The sequence below is a fragment of the Acomys russatus genome, chromosome 17, assembly GCF_903995435.1.
Source record: "Acomys russatus chromosome 17, mAcoRus1.1, whole genome shotgun sequence".
Taxonomy (NCBI): domain Eukaryota; kingdom Metazoa; phylum Chordata; class Mammalia; order Rodentia; family Muridae; genus Acomys; species Acomys russatus.
Window position 1 is genome coordinate 29188307 of NC_067153.1, and position 17082 is coordinate 29205388.

A 17082-nucleotide genomic window follows, 5' to 3' on the forward strand; every position below is an offset into this window, starting at 1 on the left:
AGACATGACAAACCAAAGACAAACAACAGAGTAAGAGACAGCTCCTACTCCCATTGTTGGGGAACCCACATAATGACCAAGCTGTACATCTGCTACATATGTGTAGGGGGTTTAGGTCCAACCTATACATGTTAGTAGTTCAGTCTCTGTGAGCCCCCATGGACCCACATTAGTTTACACTGTAGGTCTTCTTGTGGTGTCTTTGACTCCTCTGGCTCCCTCAATCTTCCTCCCCACTCTTCCACAAGGCTCCCTGAGCTCAACCTATTGCTTGGCTGTGTGTCTCTGCATCTGTTTCCATCAGTTGCTGGATGAAGCCTCTCAGAATATAATTATGCTAGCCTTCTGTCTGCAAGCATAGCAGAGTATCATTAGTAATGTCAACAGTTGGCTCTCTCCCATGAGGTGGTTCTTAAGATGGGCCGGTCATTGGTTTTTCAATCCCCTCAATCTCTGTTCCATCTTTATTCCTACCCTTCTTGTGTGTCAGAAAAATTTTGAGTTGAAGGTTTTATGGGTAGGTTGGTATCTCCTTCCTTTCACTGGAACTCTCACCTGGCATTCAAAATCATGACATCAAGATCCATATCCTCAGCTGCTAGGAGTCTCAGCTAGGGTCACCCCCATAGATTCCCAGGAACCTTCCTTTTCCCAGAGATGCACCCCTCCATACACACACACACATACACGGGTTTTCTGTTCCCTCTCCTAGTCCTCCTTCTCCCCTTCTACTCAAACCTAGTCTCCATCTTTTTTACCCACCCAGTTTCCTCCTTTCACCTACTTCAGATTTCTATTTTATTTCCTCTTCTGAGTGAACGTCAAGCATTCTCCCTTGGGCCTTTCTTATTACTTAGCTTCTTGGGGCCTGTGGATTATAGCATGAGGATCCTGTACCTTATGGTTAATATCTACTTATAAGTGAGTACATACCATGTTTGTCTTTCTTGGTCTGGGTTACATCAGGATAATATTTTCTAGTTTTATCCATTTGCCTGAAAATTGCATAATGTCTTTGTTTTTAATAGTTGAGTAGTATACCACTGTATAAATGTACAGCATTTCTTTATCCATTCTTCGGTTGAGGGACATCTAGGTTCTTTCCAATTTCTGGCTATTATGAATAAAGTTTCTATGAGCAAAGTTGAGCAAGTATTCTTGTGGTATGGTGGAATATATTTCTTACCTACTTTTTTCTGAGAGAGAGGGGGGGAGAGAGAACATGCATGAAATTGTGTGGCTAAGGAGGTAGGGAAGATCTGGAGGGAGTTAGGGAGGGGAAAGAATATGATGGAGATATATTGTATGATAAAATTTTAAACAAAAATGAAAAGAATATGAATGTATGCCGATACAAAAGTCCTACATTGATATGAGAAAAAATGTTTTTTATTATGATTGTCAAGACAGCCTAGGGTGTGTGGCATGGGGCTTATAGCCAAGATACCTAGATTTATGATCTTTGTTTATCTGATGGCAACCTTGTTATCTACTCAGAGAGCTCCTTCCTGACTTTCCAATGCAAGTTTGGGACACACTCCAGCCCCATTTATTTTCTCCACATCACTTTCAATATTTTCACTCCTCTCAACTCTCCACAGTAAATTACACATTTGTTGACTGGAAATGTAGTCCATGGGTAGAACATTGACCCTATGATTCCAGCACCACAAAACAAAATTACATGTTTGCTCTGTGTGTTTCCTTGTTTGTTTGCATCTCTTCTTCCCAGAGGGCAAACACCCATGCTTATTCTATTCCTCACTCTAAATCTAGCACTCCACATCACTTTCAACACATGCTAGCCATAAAGAACCTATTCAGCCATCAGTTAGTTAGATATTATTTCAAATGACAGGAGATGGGAAAGCAGAAATATTGCCCTCTGGGGTCCTATATAACACGGTGAGAAAACAAGCAGTGTATGCATAAATAAAGCTATATATATTTGAGATATATAACAAGCCACAATTTCAAAGATACACCATAGACTTTACATTAAATAATGAAAATAGTATTTCAAATTCTTCTCTCTGTAGTTATTGATATCTTGATGCATAGTAAATTCAGAGACATGAAAAACATGAATAAAAGAGTGTCTTAAAATTGGTGAAATACAGCACAGTATATGTTAAATGGTGACAAGTGGTGATGAGGAATACACAGGTAGGCAGTAGGTACCAGGAGAAAGTACCTAGCATCGATGAATGAATGACATGTACAAATGAGTCATCATAAAAAATAGACATATTGAGTAGGAATCAACCCTTTGTTTGTGTGGCACACTCTGACTTTAGTGTCAGATACAGCCTAACCTCAGCTATGCCAACTATTTATTCTGTGGACCTGAACAATTTTTTGGGTCTGGTTGCTAATTTGAAAACCAGCAATATTTACCAAGTCACTGAAATTAAAAGATGTTCAGTATATGGGTGTTTTAATTACTCTCATGATTCTATCCCATAATTCCAGAAATGAACTTTATTTAACTTCTGTAAAGGTAAAAATAATTAAAATAGAAATACAATATTTCTTCCTTTGCTTTCCTTTCCTTCCTTACATTGTTCCCATGTAACCCCACTCCTTCCCAAATTAATGACTTCTCTTTCTTCTTATTATTGGTACAGAGGCTCATATATAACTTGTTTTGTCTCCTTAACATTAGTGTGCATATATGATTTTAGGGCTGAGTACTTGACACTAAATACCAACTACTGGACTCACCCTTATGAAAGAGTAATTCTCATTCTTTCAATGGTCATTAGTAGCTCATACAGTTCTTTCTTTATAGGAAGTGTTTCATGGATATCATGAATGGCTAGGTTTTTCAGTTGTTTTATTTTGTACATATACATTTATACTATTACACATATATACAATAGATTACTCATGGCAAGAAGAATCGTGACACAATCAGGAATTATACGAATGTTACAGTAAATGGCTAGTTTTCTGTCAACTTAACATAAGCTAGAGTTATCTGAAAGGAGAAAACCTCATTTGAGAAAATGCCTCCATAAGAACCAGCTGTAAGGCACTTTGTTATTTAGTGATTGATGGGGGAGGAACCAGCCCATGGTGGGTGGTGTCATCCCTGGGCTGGTGGTCCAGAGTTGTATAAGAAAGCCGACTGAGCAAACCAAGATTAACAAGCCAGTAAACAGCACACCCCCATAGCCCCTGCATCTGCTCTTGCCTCCAGGTTTCAGCCCTGCTTGAGTTACTGTCTTGACGTTTTCCAATGAAGAACTGTAATCTGGAAGTATAAGCCAAATAAATCCTTTCCCCCAAACAACTTGCTTTTAGTCCTGGTTATTCATTCCAGCAAAAGAAACCTCAACACAATACTATTTCTCCCTTTTAATCAACATGTGCTTTTTAGGTCTTGCTTAGGCATCCATATTTTTGTGTCATGGATGTATATTCCTAGTCATCTCTGAAAGACACGATCTCATAACAGGAGTCCAGGTCCTCTGGTTTTGTCCTCTTTTGGTCCTTTGTGAGATATTTCCTGAGCCTTACATGCAGGAATTGGGTTGTAGATATATTCATTGAGCCTGGGCACATCACAATCAGCTGTTCTCTGTATCTTGACCAGTTGTTGTTTCTTTGGTCTCTGTCTGCTTCCGAGGGACATTTCTGTGATGAATGGTGAGATCTACAACTACCGGGGTGTATAAGGATGTTCTAGGATGCAGTTAAGAATCCTATGAGCAGTTATGCTCATCTAGTAAAGTGGTTTCAGTAGGATCTTCTCTAAGATTCATGACATTAATAGCCAGGAGTACTTGGCTAGGGTTCCAGTCCCAGGCACATTTCTTTTTCTAAGCAGTCCTTAAACACAATTAGATAAGTGCTAGTTGCCACCAAAACATGAATGCCACTATTGAACCTTTAGGAAGGGCTTGCAATGTTTTTCACTGTTGTGGTTCATAGTCGCTCCCCTCTCCTGGTAGCTTGTATAGTACCTTATGACACTGTGAGGCTAGACCTTATAGAGGAGACTTTCAGCTCAAATCCAATCCTAACCTTTCAAGTGCTGTGACCAAAGTATGCAGTGTCTTTAGCCACAGGGATATACCCTTAACCTCGGGGAAGCAACCAAGGGCAACAGCAATAACCTGTATTGTGTTGAGACTCTCTTGATCTACCTTGACAAATACCTTGAAAGGAAGTGTCTTGTGCCTAGTTTGACTAGGTGTAGACTTTCATTTCAGCACTTCAGAGGCAGAGGCAAGTAGATCTCTATGAGTTCACAATTACCTCGGTCTATATGGTGAGTTCCAGGCCAGGCAAGGCTAAATACTGTATATAGTGAGACTCTCCCTTCAACAACAACAACAACAACAACAACAACAACAACAACAACAACACATAGCCTTTTCATGTCAGGCCAAGACTTCCTCCTAACTGCATGAATGCACACAACACTGCCATCTTTTGTATTTATCTTTTACACCTTCCATTTCTATTTGTTACACATCTGCCTCCCTCTAAATAACTGTTCCTTGAGCATCTGAGCTGTCAGGCTCATTATAATATTTGTTGATTGAGTGAAAGAATCAATTTGAGTAAGGTAGTCACAGAACAACTGCTGGCTCCACTTACATGAGGTAATTGTAACAGTCCATCTCATATAAGCAGAGGACACAGTTGTGTTTTGCAGTGGCCAAAGGGTAAGGGAGTATAGCTGTTCGACTGCTACTCATTTTTATATAAGTTAACCTGAGGGTCATGACCCCTTTGGGGGTCAAATGATCTTTTTTATATGAGTCTACCAAGACCATTAGAAAACAGATATTTACATTACAATGCACAACAGTAGCAAAATTACAACTATGAAGTAGCAACAAAAATAACTTTATAGTTGGGGGTCATCATAGCATGAGGAACTATATTAAAAGGGTCATAGCATTAGGAAGGTTGAGAACCACTGCCCTAGTATATAGATATAAAATATAGTATTTATAATTAGCAATATTATAAGTTGGAATAAATTCAAATTCTGCTATACAAGTAGATCACATGTTTTCTCACTATAACAACAAAGTCAGACAAACAGGAGTGTTTGAGAGGTCTTATGAATGTCTATTTCCTTGAGTGCACAAACTGTTCAAATTGCACACATCAGCTATCTTCAATTTTTGTGTATTAATTATGCCTCAACAAAGATGTCTTATCAATCTAAATTGTTGGGTTTGTTCCTAGTAAATGGAACATTTTCATTATCGCCTTGGAAATGCATGGTGGCAATTATTGATTAACTCAACTGAAGCTTTACTTGAGAGCTAAATAGCAATAGTTTGAAAGGAGAATATTGTTGTTTTCTGGGATACATCGGAAAATTCTACAGAATACATAAATACAGACTTATCCTGGGCTCTCCCCATTTTTACCACAGGGCGTGCCCCTTCTCTGAAGGATTTGCATGTGCTATCTCATAGTCCACAGTCATAGTCAGTTGCTAACCATACAAGGTTCTAAATAGACTGAAATAATTCTTGATGTTCTTCTAACAGTGTCAGAATTCACAACCTCTACCCTGCCAGAGTGTCTAGCTCTTAGGTAATGCAAAACAACATGGGGGTGACTGGCTTTCAAGCCTTATTTAGACAAGCATAGCTTGTAGGCATGAGCTCAGCCATAGGCCCGCTAGTTGACATGCCAAATTGCTCACTCAGTGCTCTTCTAAATGTGACTTAGCCACTTTTCTACCTTAGGAACTGAATTGGACGTTTAAACAATAAAATATCCCAAACTCAAATTCTTGTTGAATTCTTGAGGTCTCTCTAAGCAAAAATAACCTTCTGGATTCAAAGGTCTAACACACTATTAGAAAAAAAAAGACTCACTGTTCAAGGAAGATTCGAGTTCAGTCAACCAGGTGCCAAAAGCAACACCACGTTGACGGAGATGTGGCACTGCCAGAAAAGTCAAGCTGTAGCACTTACTTCCCCTGCTCTTCTAGGTTGGGTGTAAAAGAGGAGCAGTCAGGAAAGGAGAAAACAGGCCAAGGAAGCAAACATGCAGCACATCCCACAGCCAAGTCCCTACTTCATAGCCCCTCAGTGCTGTTGACCATTTTCGGTACTGTGTTCAGAGAGCCAGACCCTGAGTCAACAAGACACGTGCAGCCTCCCACCCACGAGCTCCAATAAATCAGGATTTCAAGCACAGACACAACTCCTCTTATGAATTCCAGAGAGCTTACATACAAATGATAGAAAATGCTTTTTAATGAAGTCTTGTGAAAACAACCATCAAAGTTTGACAGGCCATCCAAGTTTTGAAAAAGTCTAGGTGGTATAGGTTATCTTAATTTGGGGTCCATGTATTTCTAACTATGCCATTTTGGACTCATCACAGGTCTTCTGTGTAATTATTTGGTCCTTATTTTAGCCAATTGTATAACACACTGATAGATTATTAGCCATGTTTTTGATGATCAACCTCTTATTTGATTGGGAAGGTTAGGGGATTAAGCAATCACATGACATTTACCAACCTAGAAGAGCTGTGAAAATGTTAGCTATTACCTTGCAATTTAGATGACAAATTGATACATTTATGTAAATATATTATTTAAAATACATTATGAATGAGTTTATAAATTCTTTTCCACCCACATGATTTATAAATGCATGTGTGTCTACGCATGTGCATGCATACTCACACATGCGCATATGTATGTGTGTGTTTGAAGGGAAATACATCCTACAGCATGACTCCAGAGGTTAGAAGATAATTTCAGCATTAATTTTAACCTTCTTCCTTGCTTGGGGGAGTCTTTTGTTTGCAATTGTAGACAGCAGACCAGGTTGTCTGCAAGCTTCCAAAGGTTCCCATATCTCTACTTCCCACCTTGCTTTAGGAGTGCAGAGACTAGGGGTGTGCCTGCTATCATGACCAGCTTTTACAGGATTCCAGGGATCTGAACTCATGTCTTCATATTTATGTGGCAAATACTTTACTTACTAAGCCATCTCCCTAGCTAGGAGATCATTTATCAAATGCAAGTGCTTACTAGGTCTGACTGTCCTTAGCTCTCTACATCAGAGCAGACTTGACATCTTCAGAGAGGTACAGCTATAGAGTACAAATAGAGGCAAAGTCTAATTTCAAGTAGGTAGTTTTACTGAATGGAAGAAACCCTGTCCGCAGTCTTAAATATTATTTAGTATCATCTCTCTCAGGCCTTCCTCTTGAAGAAGACAACCTCTTTATCTTGATATTCTAAGGGAAATGAGCATGACATAAGTAGGTAAAAGAGACACACATTAACTTCTTTAAATGTCACACCAAGAAAAACTAATATTAAAAAAAAAAGATTAGTTTGCAGATGGTGTCATAAGCTGATTTCTATGGTCAAAACCTTTGAGCCTCTACGGTCCATAGGATAATAGCACCTATTGTTAACATCATGTGCTCTTGTCCTAATATCCCTTTTTCTCTCTCCACCATTTCAAACACTAGTGACTACAGCCTCTCTCAGCCTTGTCTATTTCCCCTCTGATAGAAACAAATTCCTTGCAGTATCTGTCCCTTTATCATCGATCGTTATCCAGCCACCCCATTCCCATCCACTCCTGGACTATGCTAGTTCTTCCATGGAGCCTTTAGATATACCATTGCCATTCATTTCAAATACTCTCACCTTATCCTCTAAACTAACCTCTTTATATAATAGTTCTATGTTTATTCTATCTGACCACTACATTTTGAATCTTTTTTGGAAAGCACGTAACAGAAAGTACGTAACTGAGGAGATCAGGTAGCAATTAATGAGCATATGCAAACATCCAACATAGTTAAGTTCTACAGTGACAAGTGACAGGATAGTATGTTCAAGGCAGTTGGGGAACTTAAGTCCTAAGTGACTTGACTCCCAGAGTCCTGTTACGGTTTGGTTTTATAATCTAGGGTTTTTTTTTCTTTCTTTTAACTAAGTTAATTGTAGAATGCCTATTCTTTCCAATTATAAAATTTTCCTTGGCAATGACCTTGGCATCTGTGTTGACATAGTGCAAAGTACAACTACTCCCTGGTAACTCGGCAATAAATTTTATTGAAGATTGGCATTAATGCCTGTGGGGAGCTAAGATCTTTCCAGACATTGTTTTAAGTGCTGCGTGCATATTTTGAACTGGGTGCATAGAAGTCACAAAACCTGGATAGGATACTGGCATGACCTTCTCTAGTTTGAGGATGGAAAAACTGGAAGCACAACAAAATAGGATGGAGCTATTGAGCAAGAGATGCTCAAGCTGGGATGCTAAAGCTAACAGCCCAAGTTCATAACCTGAACTCATGAACATCACACCCTATTGACCTTGGCCTACAAAGCCCACAATTATCTTGACTCCATAGGCTGCTGAACTGCAGGCCTCTATCCCACGTTTTCCAGCATTTTCTTCCATCTATCGGTTTAAGAGCAAAATGTAAAAGGGTGGCAACAACAATTAAAAAAAAAATCCCCTCTTCCACACTTCCTCCTGGGCTGACTGTTGGAACTTCTGCTTCTGTGTTCCTTTCGTCTCCCTTACAGTTGACAACCACTAAGGCAGGGGAAAAGCTTCCTTCAAACACAAACCGTGGTTAAGTGGTAAGTACCAAGCTGTTAGGAATCCAAGAAGCTCCTGAATCACTCCCTGTTTGCTGCTTCCTCAAACAAATATCTCTTTGAGATTCTAGAGTGACTCAGTCACACATCCACACCTGCCAGGCAGAATCAGCTGCCCCAATCTCTGAGCTGCCAGGAGGTACACAATCTCAAAGGGGAAAAACAGCAACAGGCCGGGCTAGAGTAATGATGCACAGGGGAGTAGAAAACAACCCTATTTATATAATGTGGAAAATTCAGTAGCCTGGAGAGGAACCCTGGAAAGATAAATATTGAAGTATGAGAAGTGATGATACAACAATGTTACTATTAACTGGAATACAAAGATCTCTTTAAAACTGAGCAGCAAAGGGCTGGAGAGATGGCTTCATGTTTAAGAGTTCTTCCTTGTAGAAGACCCAAGTTCTGTTCCCACAACTCCTCTCAGGTCTCTCACAACTATATGTATAACTCCAATGCCAGGGTACCTGATACCCTTGGCCTCGTCTGGCACCCCAACACATATGGGACGTGTTCATATAGACATACACCCATGTACCCAGTGTTTGTACAAATAAGAATAAAATCTTCAAGAAATCTGCAGAAGAGGCAACGGGAAGACTCTAAGAGTTAAAGGCCAGTGGATGACTCCACAGAAGTAACATCTTCAGGCACAATAGGATTGGCACACATATGAACTCACAGAACTGTGTCTGGGATCTCACAAGACCCAAACAGGTTCAAACCAGACAGAATACCTACACTGAAAAGCAGAAGTAGCCACAAAGACAAGAAGCTATTTGCAGGTGATACCCACTGTGAAAGAGGAAGTCAGTTTTCTTCAGTAGAATGCAACTGGGTGTATTAACCATACTCCAGGCAAGGTCTAATACCTAGGAGTAGAGTTGACTAATGCAAAACAATCTCCATGGTTTGTTGAGTATTTTTAGCTTTGTTTTGTTATTTTTTGTCTTATTAAATTTTTGTTTGTTTTATTTGACTTTCTTTTGAGACAGAGAAAGGGAGAAAGAACATAACACTGGGTAGCTAAAGAGGTGGATAGGATCAGGAAGAACTTGTGGGAGGAGAAAGAATAGGATCAATATTCTGTATAAACTTTTTATCAATATTTTGTATAAACCTCTTTTCTTTTAAATAAAAAGTGCTTTGAGGCACACTTTTAATCTCAGCACTTGGGAGGCAGAGGCAGGCAGATCTCAGTGAAATTGAGGCCAACCTGGTCTACAGTGGGAGTTCCAGGATATTCGAGACTATGTAGTAAGATTCTGTCTCAAAAAAAAAAAAAACCCAAAATCCATAACCAAACAAGAACAACAACCCCTCAAGTACATTATATGTAATCTATAAAATTCTCAAGTAATTAAAAAAAAATAAAGAAAATTATAAACCCTCCAAACCCTCTAAACAGCAAAATTTTCATCACATACCAAATCAATTTCCCCTTTGGATCACAGGCTGTGAACTTTCTGAGCTTACATACATTTTTTTTTTTCTGAGCAGAAGATTTCCTATTTTAAGACTTTATCTTGCTAAGAAAACATTTTTTGCCACAAACTGACTGAAGTTGAAACAAATACTTCATCCTTTGTAAACTCAGCCTTCGGTGTCCTTCTGCACAAGGCTTAGAAATACAAGTATCCCTTTGTCTTGTTTGGGACCCATGCCAGCAAGAGGAGAAATGTGCCTTTTGAAAGAAGAAAGCAAAGCCCAGATAACACCCTTCCTAGCAGACATCAGGAGGTGACCTTGGCTATTCTCAGCTTTCTTCTTCTCACATTCCTAGGTTTCAACCAGTGCCATGTGGTGCTCAGAGTAATCTGAACCTTCAAAGGTGATTGTATGTGTCTGAGGAGAAGTGGTCATGACAGACGTTGGTGTGCTTTTTATTTGTGCATTGTTTATAGTCTTCCAGAGCTAACCCTCATCTCTCTCTTCTTCCCAGACTCTAGCCTGGCCTATATTCTGCCCACAAATCTCTTCTTTCTCACTTCTCAGTTGCCCTAGGTTTGTCCTTCTTTCCTTCCTTCCTGCCTTCCTTCCTTCCTTCCTCCTATCTCCATGTCCCTCCCTCCCCACCTTCCTCCCTAACTTTTTTTCCTTCAGTCTTTCCTATATAGCCCATGTTGATTTGGAAATCGGAAGCCTTCTGCCAAAGCCTCCAGAGAGCTAGAATTACAGGCTTGTACCACCATGGCCAGATTGGTGTTTATGACAATATATTTTAAACTCTTGATTACAAGCACTCTGACCTGTGTAGACTCCAGTCATGTCAAACTGCCCTCTGAAAGGGTGATGTTTGATTTGTTTGTGATGTCTACTTCTAAGGGAAGAAACTAGAAGTCCAAAAGCCAGTCAGTCAGTCTTGTAATACCAGGACCTTTGTTTCTTTTTCTTTTTTTTTTTAACATTTATTTATTACATATACAGTGTTCTGCCTCCATATACACCTGCACATCAGAAGAGATCTCATTTTAAATGGTTGTGAGCCACCATGTAGTTGCTGGGAATTGAACTCAGGACCCCTGGGAGAGCAGGCAGTGCTCTTAACCCCTGAGCCATCTGTCCAGCCTGAACCTTTGTTTCTTAATAAAATTGGGTCTTGTGAAAATTACAGGTGTTCGGTGTGCAGGATTGGTTAAACTATGTGTTTTTAAAAAGGAAAATATTTTCTGCAAGAGACAAAAGTTGATGCTAAAAGTTAAAAAAGGATAGAAACTAGTTGGAGGCAACTTCATGACCGTGCAGTGACAAGGTATGAGCATCTGAGCCTGGCAAATCTTACTCCCTAGTATTTAAGTGTCTCATGTTCTATTCACCAAGACACGCAGGCACCCTACTCCTTAGTATTTACTGCATTAAGTTAAATTAACATTTTCTTCTATGTGGATAATAGCAGCCAAAAATGTGGTAAACATTGGCTTAAAGGACTTTCATATTTTTTTAAGCCTTCATCTAAATACAGAATGCACTCCCCCTTTATTTTTAAAACCACTACTTCAGGCTTGATTTTCAACCGTGCTGAATTCCATTATGATTCTAGAAATACTGGTTTGTTGGATGGAGGCAATGTGCTTGCATTCTTCTACTGGATCTTGTTACGCTTGATTCACTTCATCTGTTTTGCAAATTGTATTCGTAACTTCCCAGTAGCAGAAAGTTATAACTTCATCAAAGTATTAGCTCACGTTGCTTGACAGTTTGGGAGCTGATTTCTAATAAGTATATGTGAACATGCACAATTCTCAGATAAGAGAGGCTAATTTTTACTAACTCCGAACTCTTGGGTGCTCTGAAGATATCTCAAGCACTTAGCCATTCTGCATAATGAAATTAATTAAATTTCAGCTTCAGAAAACAGTTCCATTGAGCAAAGGCAGCAGAGATAATGAGAAACATGGACTCTGAAATTAGACTGTGCAGCCCCACCACCAGCTGCTGACAGCCTGTGCATCAGCTAACTTTTCTAGACCCAGCCTTATCACTACAGAAAACAGAACAACGGTATTCCCTGTTGGCATTTGAGAGTATGAGCACTCAAGATGTTGTTACTGTTTGTGCAAACAATAAATAGCAAGTATATAGGAAATATATAGATAATGTAATTAAAACAATTGCAGATCTTCCCATCTGCAACTAGCAAAAATGTTTCACTTTGGGCATCTCCCTACTGTTTTGCTTTGTGTGATCTTGTTTGGTTTGTTTGCTGTGTTGGGGGCAGAACTCAAAGTCATGTGAATGCTCTGCTTAACTGCTGAGCTATATTGCCAACCTGTCTTGGTGGCTATATATATATATATATATATATATATATATATATATATATATATATATATATATATATATATATTGTACTATGTAATACTTGAATATGTGTTTACATTATATAATAGCCAAATCAAACTAAGCTTGTGTATCTCTTCAGACATCTATTATTTCCTGAAATTGAAATCATTCAAAGTTCTTTTGGTAAGAATGAAATGTGCAGTGTCTCAGATGTTCATTTTTACATTTAGTTTTTAATGCTCTACTGCCCATTTTGAGTGTTAATTAAAAGTAGGCTCAAGGGCATCAAACTGTTAGTGAGAGCAAGAGAAACTTAGAGTGCCTTACGACTCATAAACGGTCACATTATTTAGTTCTACTAGAATCCTCCTGCAGTATGTACAGATTTGTTCAATGACTGGAATATCCATTTTTATAAAAAAAATTCAGAGACTGGAGACAGTGGGAGACATATAGTGACATCACCAAAGACATTTTGGTTATAGATAATGGAACTGAAACTCATTTTTCCATCTTTCAGGACCTAAGGGTTTACTGAGGACCATCCTGGTTGGTGTTGGATACCCAGTGGTCCTTCTGCTTCATGTTCCATATTTCCATCACAGGAAGTAATCCCTCTGCCTGTGCATCAAACCATTTCACTCATATTTAAGACGTGTCATAGCTTTCTACTGTCTATAGAAGAGATGGTCAAAGTTGGAGTTGAGAGAGAGGCTTTTGACTATTCAGTAGACGAGAAGAAAGCATTTTCAGAATAAATTAATAGTGTTTTAAAGCTTAGGTAGACTTTATGTCCTGTTTATGTTGTCTATTCACTGAACATTTGATGACTTTGTTCTCTTCTTTTCTTAGTTTCTCTTCTCATTTTTGTGACAAAATACTTGATTAAAAGCAAATTTTAAAAAGGAAAGGTTCTTCTTGGCTCATAGTTTGAAGACACAGTCCATCCTGGGCAAGTGGATATTTATTTGTTCAGAAGCCTTTGAGTGAATGTTCATTAAAAACAAAACAAAACACTGTTTAATTAAGGAACCAATTCTTGGGAATGCATGTAGCCACTAAGATGGATATCTAGATTTCAAGAAATTTCAGTTGAAGTAATTGCAGTGATTGGCAGGAAAGGTCACACATTTTGTCAGCAAGATGTCATGCCTCTTTAGCTGTTACGGCCTGGTGATCAGGTGACATTTTTTGGCCCTGATTCCATAATATGCATCTCCAGAGATATAATAAATTTGGCAATAATTTGTCACTTAACACATAGCTCTTCTGTGTTTATGCTTGGATGTGTGGTCCTCAGACTTTGACAGGGTAAAATGGAAAAGCATAACTCACATAAAATATAATAGTCATATCATACTCTCATAGGATGAATGCCATGTCCTCCTCACAAATTTTTATTTTAAATCTAATTATCTCAATGGGTGGTATTAGAAAAAAAAAGTGTCGTAGCTAGGGTTTCTATTGCTGTGAAGAGACACCATGACCACCGAAACTCTTATAAAGGAAGACATTTCATTGGGGCTGGCCTACAGCTTCAGAGATTTAGTCCATTATCAGCACAGCAGGAAGCATGGCAGCATGCGGGCAGACATGGTTCTGGAGAAAAAGCTGAGAGCGCTACATTTCAATCCACAGGCAGCAAGACCTGAATGCCAAATTGGATGTGGCTTGAACACCTGAGGCCTCAAAGCCTACCTCCGAGTGACCACTTCCTCCAACAAGGCCACACTACTCTAACAAAGCCACATCTCCTAATACTGCCACTTGGGGACCACCACAAGGGAGGGCTGGTGGAGGTGACTAAATCTCGAGGAAGGATTCAGTTCCGTGAAGTCACAGTATCCACACCCCCATATAGAGACTCCTGACCTTGCAGTGTCCTTTCTCCTAGACCTTCCCTGCCTTGTCACCACCTGCTATCAGGCTCAACTTTAGAGGAATATGTTTTTCTTCTTCAAGTTAATCCTCTTTTATTCACACACACTCACACACACACACACACACACACACACACACATCCAAAGTGAGTATTCTCCATTTTCAGTGGAGGAAGCTTAAGCATACAATGTTTCAAACAAGTGATGAGTCACTTCAGAGTCCTTGTCATCTCAGAGCACAACTTGTCTCTCAGATCACCTAAATCAATTGTTGTCTGGGTTTCAGCTATTCTGATTATGATGATGGTCATAAATGACATTCTGTATCAGGTACTGAGCTACTGTGCTAAACACTTGAATTGCTCACCCATGGGAAGCATCCAGTAGTCAGGTACCATTTTTTTCCCAAGTGTTATAGGTGACAGGTACAGCAGGTAGGGAGATGAACAAGGCTGTTGTGGAAAATCAGCAACATAGGCAATGAAAATGTTTTAATATATTCCTCAATCTACAGATTTCAGAAGAAAAAAACTGTGGTATATATGAAAAGGTCTTACAAAGGAAGTTAGCAGCATGCATACCTGGTGCCTAGGAACAGAACTTAAGTTCACAGGACTCTGATTACTATTCCTGTGGCCTCTGCCTGTGAGGGACCTCTCTGTCACAGGAAGATGAATATAGTCTTCCAGGTTACTGTTCAAATGCGTCCCTTTGGGATTAGTGCATATCTTCAGGTCTATTCCAATTAATTTGTGAGACGAACTGTAGTTTCAAGTGTTCAGGGCCTGCTATCCATAGTGGAAGATCACTTGGGACTATCCCAAGGGGTTGGTCAGATTGGTACAGTGACATAACAAATGAAATGACCAATAACTCACGATCTCTTGTCAGTTTCCTGCTGGCAAGTGATTAATGAACAGCCCACAGTCAAAGTCTGCGATAGGTAGTCAATACCTGGTCTATTGTGTGATTTGAGATAAATGATGTTCCAATTTGCGTCAAGTGACAAATGATAAGCAAATTAGCATCACCCATTTCAGCTAATTACTGGATTCCCACAGCTACCACTATCACTGCCCTTTTTTCTTTCCTGAATAGTTGCAGGGAGCCAGAGGCTGAGCTGTAAACTTCAGGGAATACCACAGGAAAATATGGGGCTCCTACCCTCAGGAGCATGAATTCACCTTGTGCTCCCACAAGTTTCCTAAGGACCTCAAACAATAGTAACTGGTAATAATTAAAAGTTAAGGAAAGCCAGAAGTAATGACATAAACCTGTACTCCCAACCCTAAAGATGTACAGATAATAGGATTCGGAGTTCAAAGCAAGTCATGCCTGTGTAGGAAGCTCAAAATTGTCTGGACTACAGAAGACTGTCTAAAATTAAATAAGTAACACACACACACACACACACACACACACACACACACACACACACATACAGACACACAAAGCTTACCAAAAAAAAAAAAACTGTGCAAATTTTTTATGGTTTATTCAATTCCCATAAATTCTTAGGTATTTCCAATCAGTAGATTGATTAATACTCTATATACAGATAAAGAAACACAAATGACTTAGGTCATTCTTCTGAGGTTACAGAAGTAGAAAGAAGTGGAACTAAGGCTTAAAGCTAGGGATCTGGACCAAAGGATCCATACCTGGTTTTCCTTAGTCCAGTCACAACTGGAATTGAAGCCAGGCCTGGTGGTGAAGACTATAGTCTTAGAACTCAGTAGGTTGAAATCTGTGGGGAAGCGGGGACAGGGGGCAGGCTCTGACTTCCAGGCCAGCTGGAACATACTATCTAAATATTGATGGTGGTGGTAAGGGGTGGTGATGGTGATGATGATGATAATCATCCAAAATTCATAGGTTGCAGGGTTGGTTCAGTCAGTAAAGTGCTCGCAATACAAGCATGAGGGATAGAATATAATCCACAGAACCCAAGTTAAAAATATAGATATGGTTCCAGCATTGGGGTAATAGAGACTTTCATGGTACCCAAAACTCACATTCAGATAGATTTGATGTTGATTAGCTCCAAGGATCCTTTCGTCTTTATCATACAAGTATTGGAAAAATAAGATATGGAGTGGGCAGGACAGCACATGCCTTTATTCCCAGTACTTAGAATACAAAGACAGGCAGAGGCAGATCTCTGTGAGTTCAAGGCCAGCCTGGTCTACAGACTGAGTGGCAGGACAGGAATACGCCCCCCTCTGTCACACACACACACACACACACACACACACACACACACACACGGGGGGGGGGTGAGAGAGAGAGAGAGGGAGAGAGACAGAGACAAAGATACAGAGAGAGACAGAGACAGAGAGACCCCCCAAACCTTGAATTTAGTAAATATTTCCAATCAGCCTTAATTTACTTTGCATTCATTCTTTATCTAATGCTTACAAATAAATGAATGTGGGCATATATTTAATATGATTTAAAGTGTTTTTTACTTTCTGTCTCCTTCTATAATACCAGGGATTTTGTTATTGTTGTTAAAGTGGAAACAGGTTTAGAAAGACATGAATCCCTTTTTGTAATTGAAATTTCAGATTTTTTTTTCGAGGGTAGGGTGGCAGCAAAGGGAAGTTTACTTAAATTGATAATTCCATGTTATAATCCATCACTGTGGAAAAGTCAGGACACTAACTTCAAAGTAGCCACACCATGTCCGTCGTCCAGAGTTGAGAGAAAAGAATGCAAACATATGCACTTGCCTGTTTGTACTCATGCTTATGTCTCCACTTTCATACAGCTCCTCAACCCTGGCTAGGGAATAATTCT